Here is an 11,981-nt window from a genome sequence, read left to right as displayed (position 1 = left end):
GCTTTATTCTAAGTTTTTAATCTCTTTCTTACAGCAAGATGCCTTCTCCACTGTGGCATGTGATCCACTCAGCGCAGTGTTCTCTTCCTACAAGTATGTGTTCTGGGGGACAGTAATATTGTGCGTCGATCCGAATTTGGTGGGACGCCATATTTGATCTGCGTGCAGCCGCTGGTCTACACCATCATTTTTAGTAGTGGCATACTTTCCAGTATATGCACGTACCATGACTTGCAGATCACTTTCCTCTTGTGTTAAGTGGATCTTTAAATGGTTTTTCCTTTGTCACTATTACAAACAGTAATGCAAGGAAAGTCCTTGTTAAATATTTACATTCCACCAGAGGTTACAAAGGCAACTGAGGCAGTAGAATGGGTCTGTCTTCATCCCTTTCTCTGAGGAATTCCTCAGAAGTGGTAGTTTTAGGAAGAGACTTCCCTCATTCAGTTATTCAGCAGGCACTTATCAGGAAGCTCCCGTGAGCCAGTTGCTCTGCTAAGTGGCGAGGCAAAAAGATGACCGATACACCACAGTCCCGGTCCTCCAGAAACTCACTGTTCGGCCAGTGAGACCGACATGGATCTCTAATCACAATATGAGATGATGAGGTCCATGCCTGGGTAATGAGTCTGTGGGAACACAGGGGAGAAAGGATTCACTCTGCCTTGCTTCAGAGGTGAGAGGCGTGGAGAATACTCATATAAGGCTCATCTCTTGGGCAAGTTACTCTACCTTTCTGTGCCAGTTTCTTCATATGTAATGTGGGCAATAACAGTACTGTGCTTACAATCAGGCTCCCACAAAATTAAAGCTTAGAACAGTGCGTGGCACAGCAAAAATGTTTTGCTAAATCATTGAGTTGAATTATTTCAGCTATCAGAGTTTGTCTAATATTCTCCACCCTACCGGGTCCCTGAGAAGCGTGAGGGTCAAAATCACCCTTTCCTGCTGTGATTTGCATATGAAAATAGGAAGTACATGGTCCTTCAGTACTTTTATCAAGACTTTAAAGACAAGGAATGTGAACTGGTAGGCACAATTCAGAGCATATTCAGAATTGGGATGGGATTCTGATCTAACACCTGGCTATCATTAAATGAATCTCTACCATCAGCAAGCTAGCAATTTGTGTGCGCCAGCAGAGGTGCAAAGATAAATAAGACATAGTCCCTGCCCTGTAGGATCTCAGCCTGTTGAGGAGACAAACACAACAGCCAGCAATTACGATCACTGGCCAGTATCACAGAGGAGGGAGCAACAGAATTGGCTACTGAGGAGGTGACACTTCAATTGAGATTTGTAAGTGCTGCCCAAGTTAGTATGTCGGTCCCTTAAAGGGAAGTTAATGCATATGGATACCAGGATTCCACTTAATTTATTTTACATCCAGTGTGACAAATGGCACTTTTCGCCACGGGTGTACGAGATGCCTCCAAGTTACTGTCTCAAAGCAATCTAGAAGCTAAGAGAATTTCATTGATAGACTAAGTGGCCAATGTTATCCCGTTCTGTACATCAAGACAACAAGGACGTGGAGAAGCATGTGTTTATTTAACCACAGGGGAATTGGGTCAGGCTTCAGGTTTTAGATATCAGGCACATGTGGGGGTTCTTTGTGCCATCTCTAGCCCTTAGTTCTTCCTCGAAAAGTCCCACAGATTAAAATTAGATGTTGCTGGCATACAAGGAACGTTTTTAATGTAATAACCGCCTGTTTACTTCTTAGAACTGTAGACAGCTTAGAATAGGGATGTCTATCTTGTTGGCATTTGCTGTTTTATAGGAAAATTAAAGTCTCATAAAGACACAGTTCATTGAGCCAATTAAGCTTGTCTGTTAAAATTATGCAGAATATGTGGCAATAACTCTAAAAGCTATTATTGATTCAAAACATAGACCATGAAATCCAGGTTTCAGTACTGAAAAAGAAAAAAGTAGACCCAACATCTTGGTAATACTCATATGTTTCCATTTCAGTTTTACATTCTGTCTCTAGCCAGTGCTATTTCGGGTGTCGGATTACACTGTTGATGGAGAATATTTGTGGAAAATATCTGCTCTGCCAAGCTGTTTGTATCCCCATTGCCGCCAGAATTCATATGTTGAAATCTTAACCCCCAAAGGTGAGGGAATTAGGAGATGAGGCCTTTGGGAGGGATGAGGTCATAAGATGGCGCCCTCATGGAAGTGGCCCCACAGAGCCCCTTGCAGCCCGTGAGGACACAGTGAGAAGGCTCCAGCTATGAACCAGGAGAGGACCTTCGCCAGAACGCGACCATGTTGGCTTCTTGATCTTGCGTTTCCCAGCCTCCAGAACTATGAGCTGTAAGTTCTTGTTGTTTATAAGCCACCCAGTCTGTAGTGTTTTGTGATAGCAGCCCTAACAGACAATATCAAATGGGTTGGATTAGGTCCTACAACCTCCCTCTTGTCAGCTTCTAGCAGATGAATTGACTTAATCAGACTTAGCTGATACCAAGGTCCTTGGCATGACTTAATGGCTCATTGTGGATTCTGGGAGAAGACCGAGTGCCTACAAATGAAGTAAGTAAGCCTACTCATAGACTGGTGGTGGACTTGGTGCTCCTGGCCGTGTCAAAGCCAAGGATGAGGGGGCTCTGCCTAGGGAATATTTCTTTGAAGGACCAGAATGTCTGTAATAGGTAGTGGTTCTTATCCATTCAGGGGGCAGGGATCCCTTTAAGAATGTGAGAAGACCGTGGAGTCATTCTTTAGAAAAGTGCACACGCATGCACGTGCGCACAAACACCCACACCCCACTTGGCATATAATTTTTAGGGGATTCCCAGTACACCTGAATCCAAGTTACTCACCCCAAGAACCCTAAGCCTATAGGTTATAAAGGGGCACCAGACCTCACTAGCATCTAAGCCTGACTGACCATTTTTTGGCTTTGTAGGGTATTGGGAGGGCTTGTGTCCAACAGAATGGAGCTAAGTGTTTCTGTGGGGTTGCACAAGAATGTAAACTCTGTTATGAAGGACTAACCAAGGTATTGGAATAAAGTTGAAGCCATTTATCTAAACCGTGATCTTTATACAGCTGACCACAGATCTTCTGCCCTATAGGAGGGCAGGCTGGTGGACCTCTTGGACCCGTCTCTTGCAAAGGTAAGAGCTTGCAGACATGTAATGTATGACAACCTCTAGCTTCTAGGAGCATCCTGCCTCCATCCCGTTTCTTTAGAACCAGGGATCCTAGACAGGGCAAGACTGAGACTTCTGTGCCCAGCACACTGGAGTTAATTAATTTCAGGAGAAAATTATATAGAGCCACATCTACTTTATATCCTAGGAAATTATTTCCAACATTATCTTTTTGTCCAGCCACCTGCTTGAATCAAGTTTCTGTCAGCCTCTGGAAGTAGTAATTATTCCCTGCTCTGAAACTGAGCTCCATGCTGGCTTTCTGCTAAGGGAGTGGACCCTTTGGTTGTCTGTGGTCTATTGTCAAGAATTATTTTGTCACTTACTATTGTCAGCTGTTGATTTTCCAACGGATACTATCTTTGAGGCTAAAAATAAATCCTCGCAACACAAGTCCCCTCTTTATGAAGTGTGAAAGACAATCTGCACCAGTCAATTATGGATATAATTTTGCAATAGGGAGAACATTTGTTAATGAGGAATGTCTCAAAGAGAAGGAAGGAGGCCTGGGTTTTATAGAGACAAGTGAACAAGGGAGTCATCCACAAACCCTGTGGGACTCCTGAGAAAGGATGGAGGCGGGTCTTATCTGAGAATATGGGAAGGCTGGGTTGTCCTTTGTGGTGGTTAGCTGTTTCTTGGGACACAAAGCGGGGGCATTTCTTAACCATCACTGCTTTCAGGGAGCACAGGAGCATCCCAGATAAACTTCATCGTTGTCAAAAACCATGTCTTCTTCAACTTTTAAGAGCCTAAAGCAAATTTGAAAGAAAAAGATGTTTTTGTAAGGTTTGGGTATGAGATAAAATCAGAATTCTGGCATCTCGATTGCCTGTTCTACAAAAGACACTTAAGCTACTCCTCCTTTAATTTGGGTAAAGAAAACCGAAAACCTGCATGACTAAAGCTTAACAAAAGGAGGGGAATCAAAGCTGTTATGGTTTTCTTAGGGACCTAGAGAACCCATGGAATGATTTTCAACTTGGGCCAATCATGGAAACTCTTTCTGTAACTTACAGAAGTTCATTCAACATCTGTTTTTCTGAGCACATGTTATGTGCTAGGCATGGCTATAGATACTAGGGGTACAGCAGTCAATGCAACAGTCCAGAATTTCTCCACTTGTAGAGCTCCCTGCTATGGAGGAAAAGGATGCAACAAAGGGACAGGGAGAGCCAGGGGGATGGAGTAGAAGGCGACATGAGTAAAAACCTGGAGGTGAGGGAGAGAGCCACGCTGAGGCCCGAGAGAACATTCTGAGTGACGGGAAGAATGAAATGTGAAGGCTTGAGATAAGAGCTTTCCAGACATTTTCAAAGAATAGCAAGGGGGTCAGGGTGGCTAAAGTGTGGTGGGCAAGCAGGCAGGTAGTAGGGGCTGAGGTCGGAGAGCTGGGAGGATCAGAGGGGGAGCGTCTGACAGGCTACTGGCTTTTGCTCAGGGTGAGATGGGAAGCTACTGCCTGGTTTTCAGCAGAGGCAATGACATCATCTAACTTACAGTCCCAAAGGATCACTCTAGCTGACACTTTTAGAGAGCTGAAGCAGGGAAATAGTGAAGAGGCTGTTGCACTAATCCTGATGAGAAGATGGAGACTTGGGTCAAGATGGGCATGTGAAGTGCAGTGGATGCGTGGTACCCTGCTCAGGTCCCCTTCAGAAATGAAAGATTTATTCCTCCTGCAGCAGGGAGGTCTCCAGCTGATAGCCTTTGGCTGTCAGCCCTCTTTAAGAATTGCCCCCTCTGAGGAGAGCCATCTTGCACAATGGCCTTGCCCCTTCCTGGGCAGCCTGCATTCAGTGACTATAGGTGAAGCGGTATAAAGGCCTGGCTGCCCACCTCAGTTCAGAGCAGCTCCCAAGGGCCATCCCAGCTCAGGGCTCCTTGTGGAGTCAGCTCAGGCCTTCTCTGTGACAGTATCTCAGCCCCACTTCCCCCCCTTTCTAAGCCTGTTTCCTTCCCTTTAACAGGTGTCGATCCCAGGAGCACTCTCTAATCACCTTCCTGCCCACCCAGCTCCAGCTCAGAATCAGCTTCCAGGCGCACGCATCCTGTGACGTGGAGGTGGTGAGCAGTGGTCAGGTTCTGATTACATTGTGAAGGTAGAACCAAGTGGATTTGTTGATGGGTTGGATAAGGTGTTAAAATGACAAAAACTGGTGGTGAAACATCAAGGTTGCATTTTTAACAAATGGAAAGATGGAATCGTTATGAACTGATATGAGAAAGGCAGGGATTTTTTTGAGGGGGGTGGTGGAAGTTAGGAAATATATTAGAAATAAAAATAATTTCTTAATATTCATACAGGTGAAAAGTCAACTTCCATTTCCAGGAGCAGACTCTTAACTTTGAATACTCCCAATGTTATTCAGTTTTAGATATAATCTGTTGTAGCCAACATTTCATTTCACTGGAGGAACGTCAGAGTAATTAAACGTAGACAGTGTGAACACATATGTTCAGTCATTACCCGGGGGTTGCTAATTCATAGAGACACAAATAGCGATAGTTGGTTTTACAAGGGAACAAAGCCAGCCGTTGGCACATCCACCGGGGTATATATCAAGAAGTGTTTTTTCTGCGAGACCCGTAGTATCCACAGTATAGTAACAGGCTCCCATGAGAAGCTGAAAAGAAGCAAAGCTGCTTACAGACTGCATATATCACACAACCAGACAGTGATCCCAAGGCAACCTAGAAGGGATCACCGTGACATGACACCACCCCCTTTTATAGATACAGTTCTGAGAAAAGTCACAGTAGGGAGAAAATTCACTGTGGGGAACAGTAGTTAGGACATGAATCTTGAGCTGAGGCTTGACAGAAGTGTAAAGTCAGTGGAGAGGCTGGGAATGGGGTTTCTAGAGGAGGAAGGAATGTGCGAGAAGTGAGGATGGATAAGACGGGTACTAGGAACAGTAGTGATGCGTATGCCTCCCAACAAAATTACATCGATTGGGTAAAGTGGGGCAAGTCAGCTGACTTTTAAAACCAGGCAAGGAGTTTGGATTTTGCATTTTAAATTACCAAGGGAACAGAAGAAATCTTCTCAAAAGCTTTAAGGTGCCAGTGTACATTGTGCATCTCCAAAATGGAATTGTGCAGTATTTACCAAACTTAACATTGGAAGCTTTTTTTCCGTGACCACCTGTTAACAACTTTGGAAAGATGTGTTCTACAGACATACTGAGGCAGAGGACACAAAACCTTGGAGTGTGCTGGGGAAAGTAGGGCTCAAAGGTACCACAAATAACCAAGATTTTTAAAGGGCACGAACGGTATCTGGGGTGGTGTACAAATAGCATCAATTTATTCTCGTCCTCACCATTCATCCTCACCGTTAGCAGCACGTTATGGGTCACTTGGAAAGAGACTCGTGGCTTTCTGGGACCTTCTTTCCCTCTTTAGTGATTGATAAATCTGTTGCATTTTTCATCATATGATTCTTGTATCCTTGCAGAATACCTTTCTGGCTTGGTGTCACACTGCATTTAGTTCAAGCAATAGGTTGCACTGCCTGTTCGTCAGCAGGTAGCGGGCACTCTCTCTGGTCATTGTCAGGTGCCAGGTGGCACCTGTCAGACAAGCAGGAAGAAACTGGTCTTGCTCCTAACGGCAGCCCCAAACCAGGGAGGCTCTGTCTGCAGCGCCAGGCCTTTTCTGTCTGTCCCCACTCTTGCCACGACTTTTTATGTCTTTGCCGTCTTCTCATTTGGGTTCTCATTTGCTTACTCTGGTCCCCACCCCCCACCACTAAGCCACTTGGTAATTGAACTTGACTTTCATTCTATTTTAAAAAATCTGAAAATAGCTTGTTTTCCCAGTAAGGCCTCCGGCAAGACCTTAACTTTAGTTTAGCAATAGTTCCCAACCAGGAGTGTTACCACATCCCCCCAGCCTTCTACCATGTGGCATTTGGAAATGTTTGGAGGCATTCTTCGTGGGGAGTTATCACCCACCATGCATTATTGGACGGGGGTGCTATTACCATGGAGAGGGCAGTGGCCAAAGATATTAGGCATCAGCTGGCACTGTGGGCACTAGCCCTACACAGTGAAGAGCTGCCTCACCCCAAATGCCCTTAATGACCCCAGTGAGAATCACTGTGTGCTTCCCAGACTCCAGTCATTTGAGTACCACTTTGACAATTTTTCATTTGTAATGCACCACCTGTGCCAATATTTTTTTTAGTTAACTCAAAAATTTTTTTTCTTTAAGCAATAGTGTGTTTGAAGTAATAGGTCAGTGCTATTTTTAAAATGTGATTTAAAGTACACGTAAAAATAAATACCTAACCCCTCATACAAAATATTCTTCATTAGTGATACACATATGAAGTTTGGGAACACTAGGCAGTGCTTATGGCTGCATACCTTTCTGGGGTTTTGGTGAGGGCATTAGCCTTAAACACATTTCTCTTCTGAAATATGAAGGTCTAAGCAAGTGTTTGATGGACTCCTTAGCCCGGGCCTTATAAGGGCAAAGGCCACGTGTTTAATGTCCCATAAAGGTCATTTATACAAAGATGTCTATTCCACTGGCATCCTTGACCCAAGTCAGCTGTCTCTTTGCTGGTTGCAAAGTCAAAGGATAAAAATGAGGCTCGCTTGGCATTCACCTCCTTGGATTGTAGGCTCCGTGAAGACAGACCTGGGTCTTGTGTCCCCACCTTTCCTAAAGCAGAGTCTGACACACGCTTTGTGATTAATGCAATTCTCAGTAAGTGAATGAGATCATGAACAGATGAGTGTATGCTTATCCCTCCTCCAGACGTACAATGGAGGACTGTAAATGCTACTGTCACTGAGTCCAAAAAGTCTTGCGTATAAGTTTCTTGGGCAAGTTCTGTAAATTCTCTGTGCTTCAGTTTCATTACCTCTGAAATCAGGTTGTAATAATACCAACCTTACAGCACTGTTATGAGGAATCAATGAGATAATGTTTGCAAAGTGCTTCAATCAGTGTCAGGCATAGAATAAATGTTATAGAAATATTTGATGACGAATGGATGGTGTCTGTCTTATATTCAGGTTTTCAATATTTGTTGAAAGAGTGAATCAACAGATACTGGGCCACAGTGTTCCTACACTCCAGGTCCAGATCCTCAGCTGTTCCCAGGGGCAGCAGCAGATGCTGAAACAGAACTTCCCTAGCCCTGGCCAGGGGGTCCGGCTACAGTTCTCAGCACAGGAAGAGCTCGTCCAGAACAGGTAACCTAGGGTGATAAGCCCCACCCCCTCCTCAGTCACCCGCCGCACAGAGATTCGTCCTGGTGTTTGTTTGAGACAATGCTAGAACGTGTCCAATTAACTCAATTCCTGGTCGCCTCAGCTGACTCATTGTGCAGGAACACTGCATTCACAGACAGTGAGCATAGAGGTGGGGGAGGGAGGACAAAGGAGGCAAGGCAGCGCTGGTGGAGCATTTATTAGGAGCCAGGCTCAGGGAAGGTGATTTCAAGTGCCTTGTGTCATTCCATCCTCTGACAACCTTAGGAGTCAGGATTTTAGCCTTATTTCCCTCATTTTACAAGTCAGAAAACTGATGCTCAAGGAAGTTAACTAACCCAGCCAAGGTCATACATAGCAGTGTCAAAATTTGAACTCAGGCCCATGTGAGTGGTTTTATAACCCCAGTATATAGTCCAGGTACTGCCAAGGACCCCAGCATGGCTGTCAGCTTCATACTGAAATGTTTCCAGCCCACCTGCTGGGTTTTTGGTGTCGGTAGCTCTCTCCCCTCATTATTGCAGACAGCAAGTGGGTGATGTTCATAAAATAGATGATCTTTAATAGCTCCCGCCTGCTGCCAGCCGTGGAGTCATGTGAAATAGCACAGCAGAGTTGAGGTTGCTCTTATTACCCCGTGGGATTTCGTCAAAAGCCAAAATAATCCTGGCTGAGACAGTGTGTGGGCAGGGCACGGCAAGAGCTTTTGAATAGGGTGTTTGTCTCATTGGCTGAAGGAAAAGTGCTCTATTCATGACCTTCTCCTGATAGGTCTTTTGCATGAGAAAGTGTAGGAAAAGCCAGATTCTCAGAGAGAAGAGGCCTGTCCCCTTTCTCGGAGCAGGGAGATCCCACATCCCATCCCTAGCAAAACGATTTTAGATGAACAGTTGAAATGTTTTTCTCCCACAATTGTGGGGCTGTACTAAGAAGTTGTCTTAGTATCTGAGTGTTCTGGGGAGGATTCTGGCTCTTTTTAGCCAAATGAAATCTGAGCTGCTTCTTGACGTCACTCACAATCCTCGTTGCTCTCTATCTCTACCCCAAAGCCTTCCTTCTGTCCCCACGGACTCCAAGACTATTTTCAAAGTGAAACGTCATTAGCCTACTCTACCCTCTGAGGAGTAATCCTCCTGCCTTTTGCAGATGACTGTGACTGTGTCCTGCCTACCAAACAGCTCATCTTGTCAAATCATCCACACGATTGGGACATGACCTATCATCTGAGTTTATTAATTCCAGCAAAGATGATGTGAGGTGGTTTTGGTCAACCTGAAGTTTGGGCTTCCACGTAAAAACCTGAGGCGTTCCCTTTCCAGCCCCATGTCTAGGAACTAAACAGGTCTCCAACCATGGTGGCCGCCCTTGTAGGGCAGGGCTGGCCTTGGCAGGAACGGGGCCAGTATTCAGGATTCACAGTGACTGTTTCAGGCACAAACCCATGCGTATGTGTCTAACTGCTGGAATCTCCAGACACAATTGGCACCTGTGAGAACCTCTTCCCTCTCCTGTCCAGGCTGTTGGCTTCCTGTATCAAGTCACCATGGTTTCCTCTTCTTTTCAGTTCAGGAAATTTCTCTGGGCTCTGTATCTCACTTGCCAGCTCCAACTTTTCTGCTCTTACCTGGATCTTTCGTTCACTCGTTTAACAATTTTTTGGTAGCACCTCCTAGTGCTGAGTGCAGATGAGTGACATCAAAACAAAACAAGCATAGATACTATCCTCATGGACCTTACAATCAGCTTGAAAAGTTACAAGCTGTGACAAGTGATAAGAAGGAAGAGATCAGCGAGCTATGGGGTCATACTGAAGGGAAGCCTCAAATGTTCCTGTGAGGACAATCTGGTTCCCCACTCTCTCCCTCAGTGCTTGAGGTCCTGGGTTTCCTTCATTTTGTTAACCTTCCATTAGGGTGACTCAGTTGCACTATTTCTTGGGCCTTTGGGTCCTTCTCTCCAAGATGGCACCTCTCATAAAGCCCCTTGGTTCTGTGAACTACAGCCAAAGATGAGAGGGTGAAGGCTATCAATAATGATCTCTTCTACGAATGCTAGTCGATGGCTGTGGAAATGGGGAGAGGAAGGTCGGCGTGCTGCACAACGGCTTGTAACCTGGAAACATTACCATAAGTTCAATGTCCCGATTCTGTGGCACTGGCATTGAGGTGCCATTTCTTGTGCCCTGGCCCTTCACCCTAGCTGGGCAGCATATACTGTCCTGAGCCCTGCATCCCAGGACCACAGTATTTCAGAGGAGGTGTCATATAATATGACTTCATTTGCCTACAGGACTTAGTTTAGGAGTGTTGTTCCATTTGTTAACTAATTCAGAAAACATTTGAGCCAGTGATTGTTTTCCAGGCTTAGGCATCATCTACTGCCTTCTCACTGTAGAGTCACTATGGAGTCATCTCATCTTCCTTTCGTGATTTCATTTCTTCCGTTTTCTTTTTTTCCCTCTTTCTAAGACTCATATTGGGTTTAGATATCAGACTTTCTGGCTTCCTCCTTAAATGTTAACTTTTCTCTCCTATTTTCTGTCATTTTGTTGTTTTTTGGAAATTTTATCAAATTTTTCATCCAACCTTTTTATTGGATTTTTAAATTTATGCCATATTTTTTCATTTCTAAGATGTTTTTGTTTTATGGATACTCCCTTTAAAATAGCATCCTTTTGCTTCATGTTTGCAAATATTCTCTTACCTCTCTGACAGTTCTCACCTTCTTTTACCTTCAAATTACTTTAATCTCTACATTTGTAATCTCTGTTATGTTTGAGTCTTTCTTAATGTCTGGTGATCCTTGGCTGTCATTTATATTTTAAGTTGGGGCACTAAAAAGCTTAATACTAGCTCTCTATTGTGGGTGGGGCTTGAAGACCACCAGGTCACAAGCAGGGTGATGAGGCTGGGCAGTTTAATTTGATAACCCAAATGTCAGTATCTTTAAGTCTTTTCTTTCGGATTCTAAGATGCTTTTCAGTGAAGAATCTTCTTTGTTTTTGTTTTTTCAATTTGAATTTTATTTTATTTTTTATACAGCAGGTTCTTCTTACTTAACTATTTTATACATATTAGTGTACATATGTCAATCCCAATCTCCCAATTCATCCCACCACCACCCCCTGCTTTCCCCCCTTGGTGTCCATACATTTGTTCTCTACATCTGTGTCTCTATTTCTGCCTTGCAAACCGGTTCTGTACCACTTTTCTATATTCCACACATATGTGTTAATATACGATATTTGTTTTTCTCTTTCTGACTTACTTCACTCTGTATAACAGACTCTAGGTCCATCCACGTCTCTACAAATGACCCAATTTCGTTCCTTTTTATGGCTAAGTAATATTCCGTTGTATATATATACCACATCTTCTTTATCCATTCATCTGTCGATGGGCATTTAAGTTACTTCCATGACCTGGCTATTCTAAATAGTGCTGCAGTGAACACTGGGGTGCATGTGTCTTTTTGAATTATGGTTTTCTCTGGGTATATGCCCAGTAGTGGGATAGCTGGGTCATATGGTAATTCTATTTTTACTCTTTGAAGGAACCTGCATACTGTCCTCCATAGTGGCTGTATC

General features: G+C 44.2%; 1 protein-coding gene across 7 annotated transcripts in view; it reads left to right on the top strand.

Moving 5' to 3' along the window:
* CRADD (CASP2 and RIPK1 domain containing adaptor with death domain) overlaps positions 1–11,981 on the top strand; it is a 224,174-nt gene that overhangs the window by 171,122 nt on the left and 41,071 nt on the right. For 3 of the 7 annotated variants that reach the window (XR_012324258.1, XR_004528861.2, XR_004528859.2), the window contains exons 4-6: positions 35–3,131; positions 5,138–5,269; positions 8,198–8,377. The gene's annotated coding sequence lies outside the window, so the exon portion shown is untranslated. The remainder of the gene's footprint in view (positions 1–34; positions 3,132–5,137; positions 5,270–8,197; positions 8,378–11,981) is intronic. The other 4 variants (XR_012324260.1, XR_004528860.2, XR_012324257.1 and 1 more) reach the window with 3 other exon arrangements.

Source organism: Tursiops truncatus, chromosome 11 (assembly GCF_011762595.2).
Source record: "Tursiops truncatus isolate mTurTru1 chromosome 11, mTurTru1.mat.Y, whole genome shotgun sequence".
Classification (NCBI taxonomy): domain Eukaryota; kingdom Metazoa; phylum Chordata; class Mammalia; order Artiodactyla; family Delphinidae; genus Tursiops; species Tursiops truncatus.
Note: the sequence above shows the minus strand (reverse complement) of the source record. Positions and strands in the feature narration are given on the sequence as shown.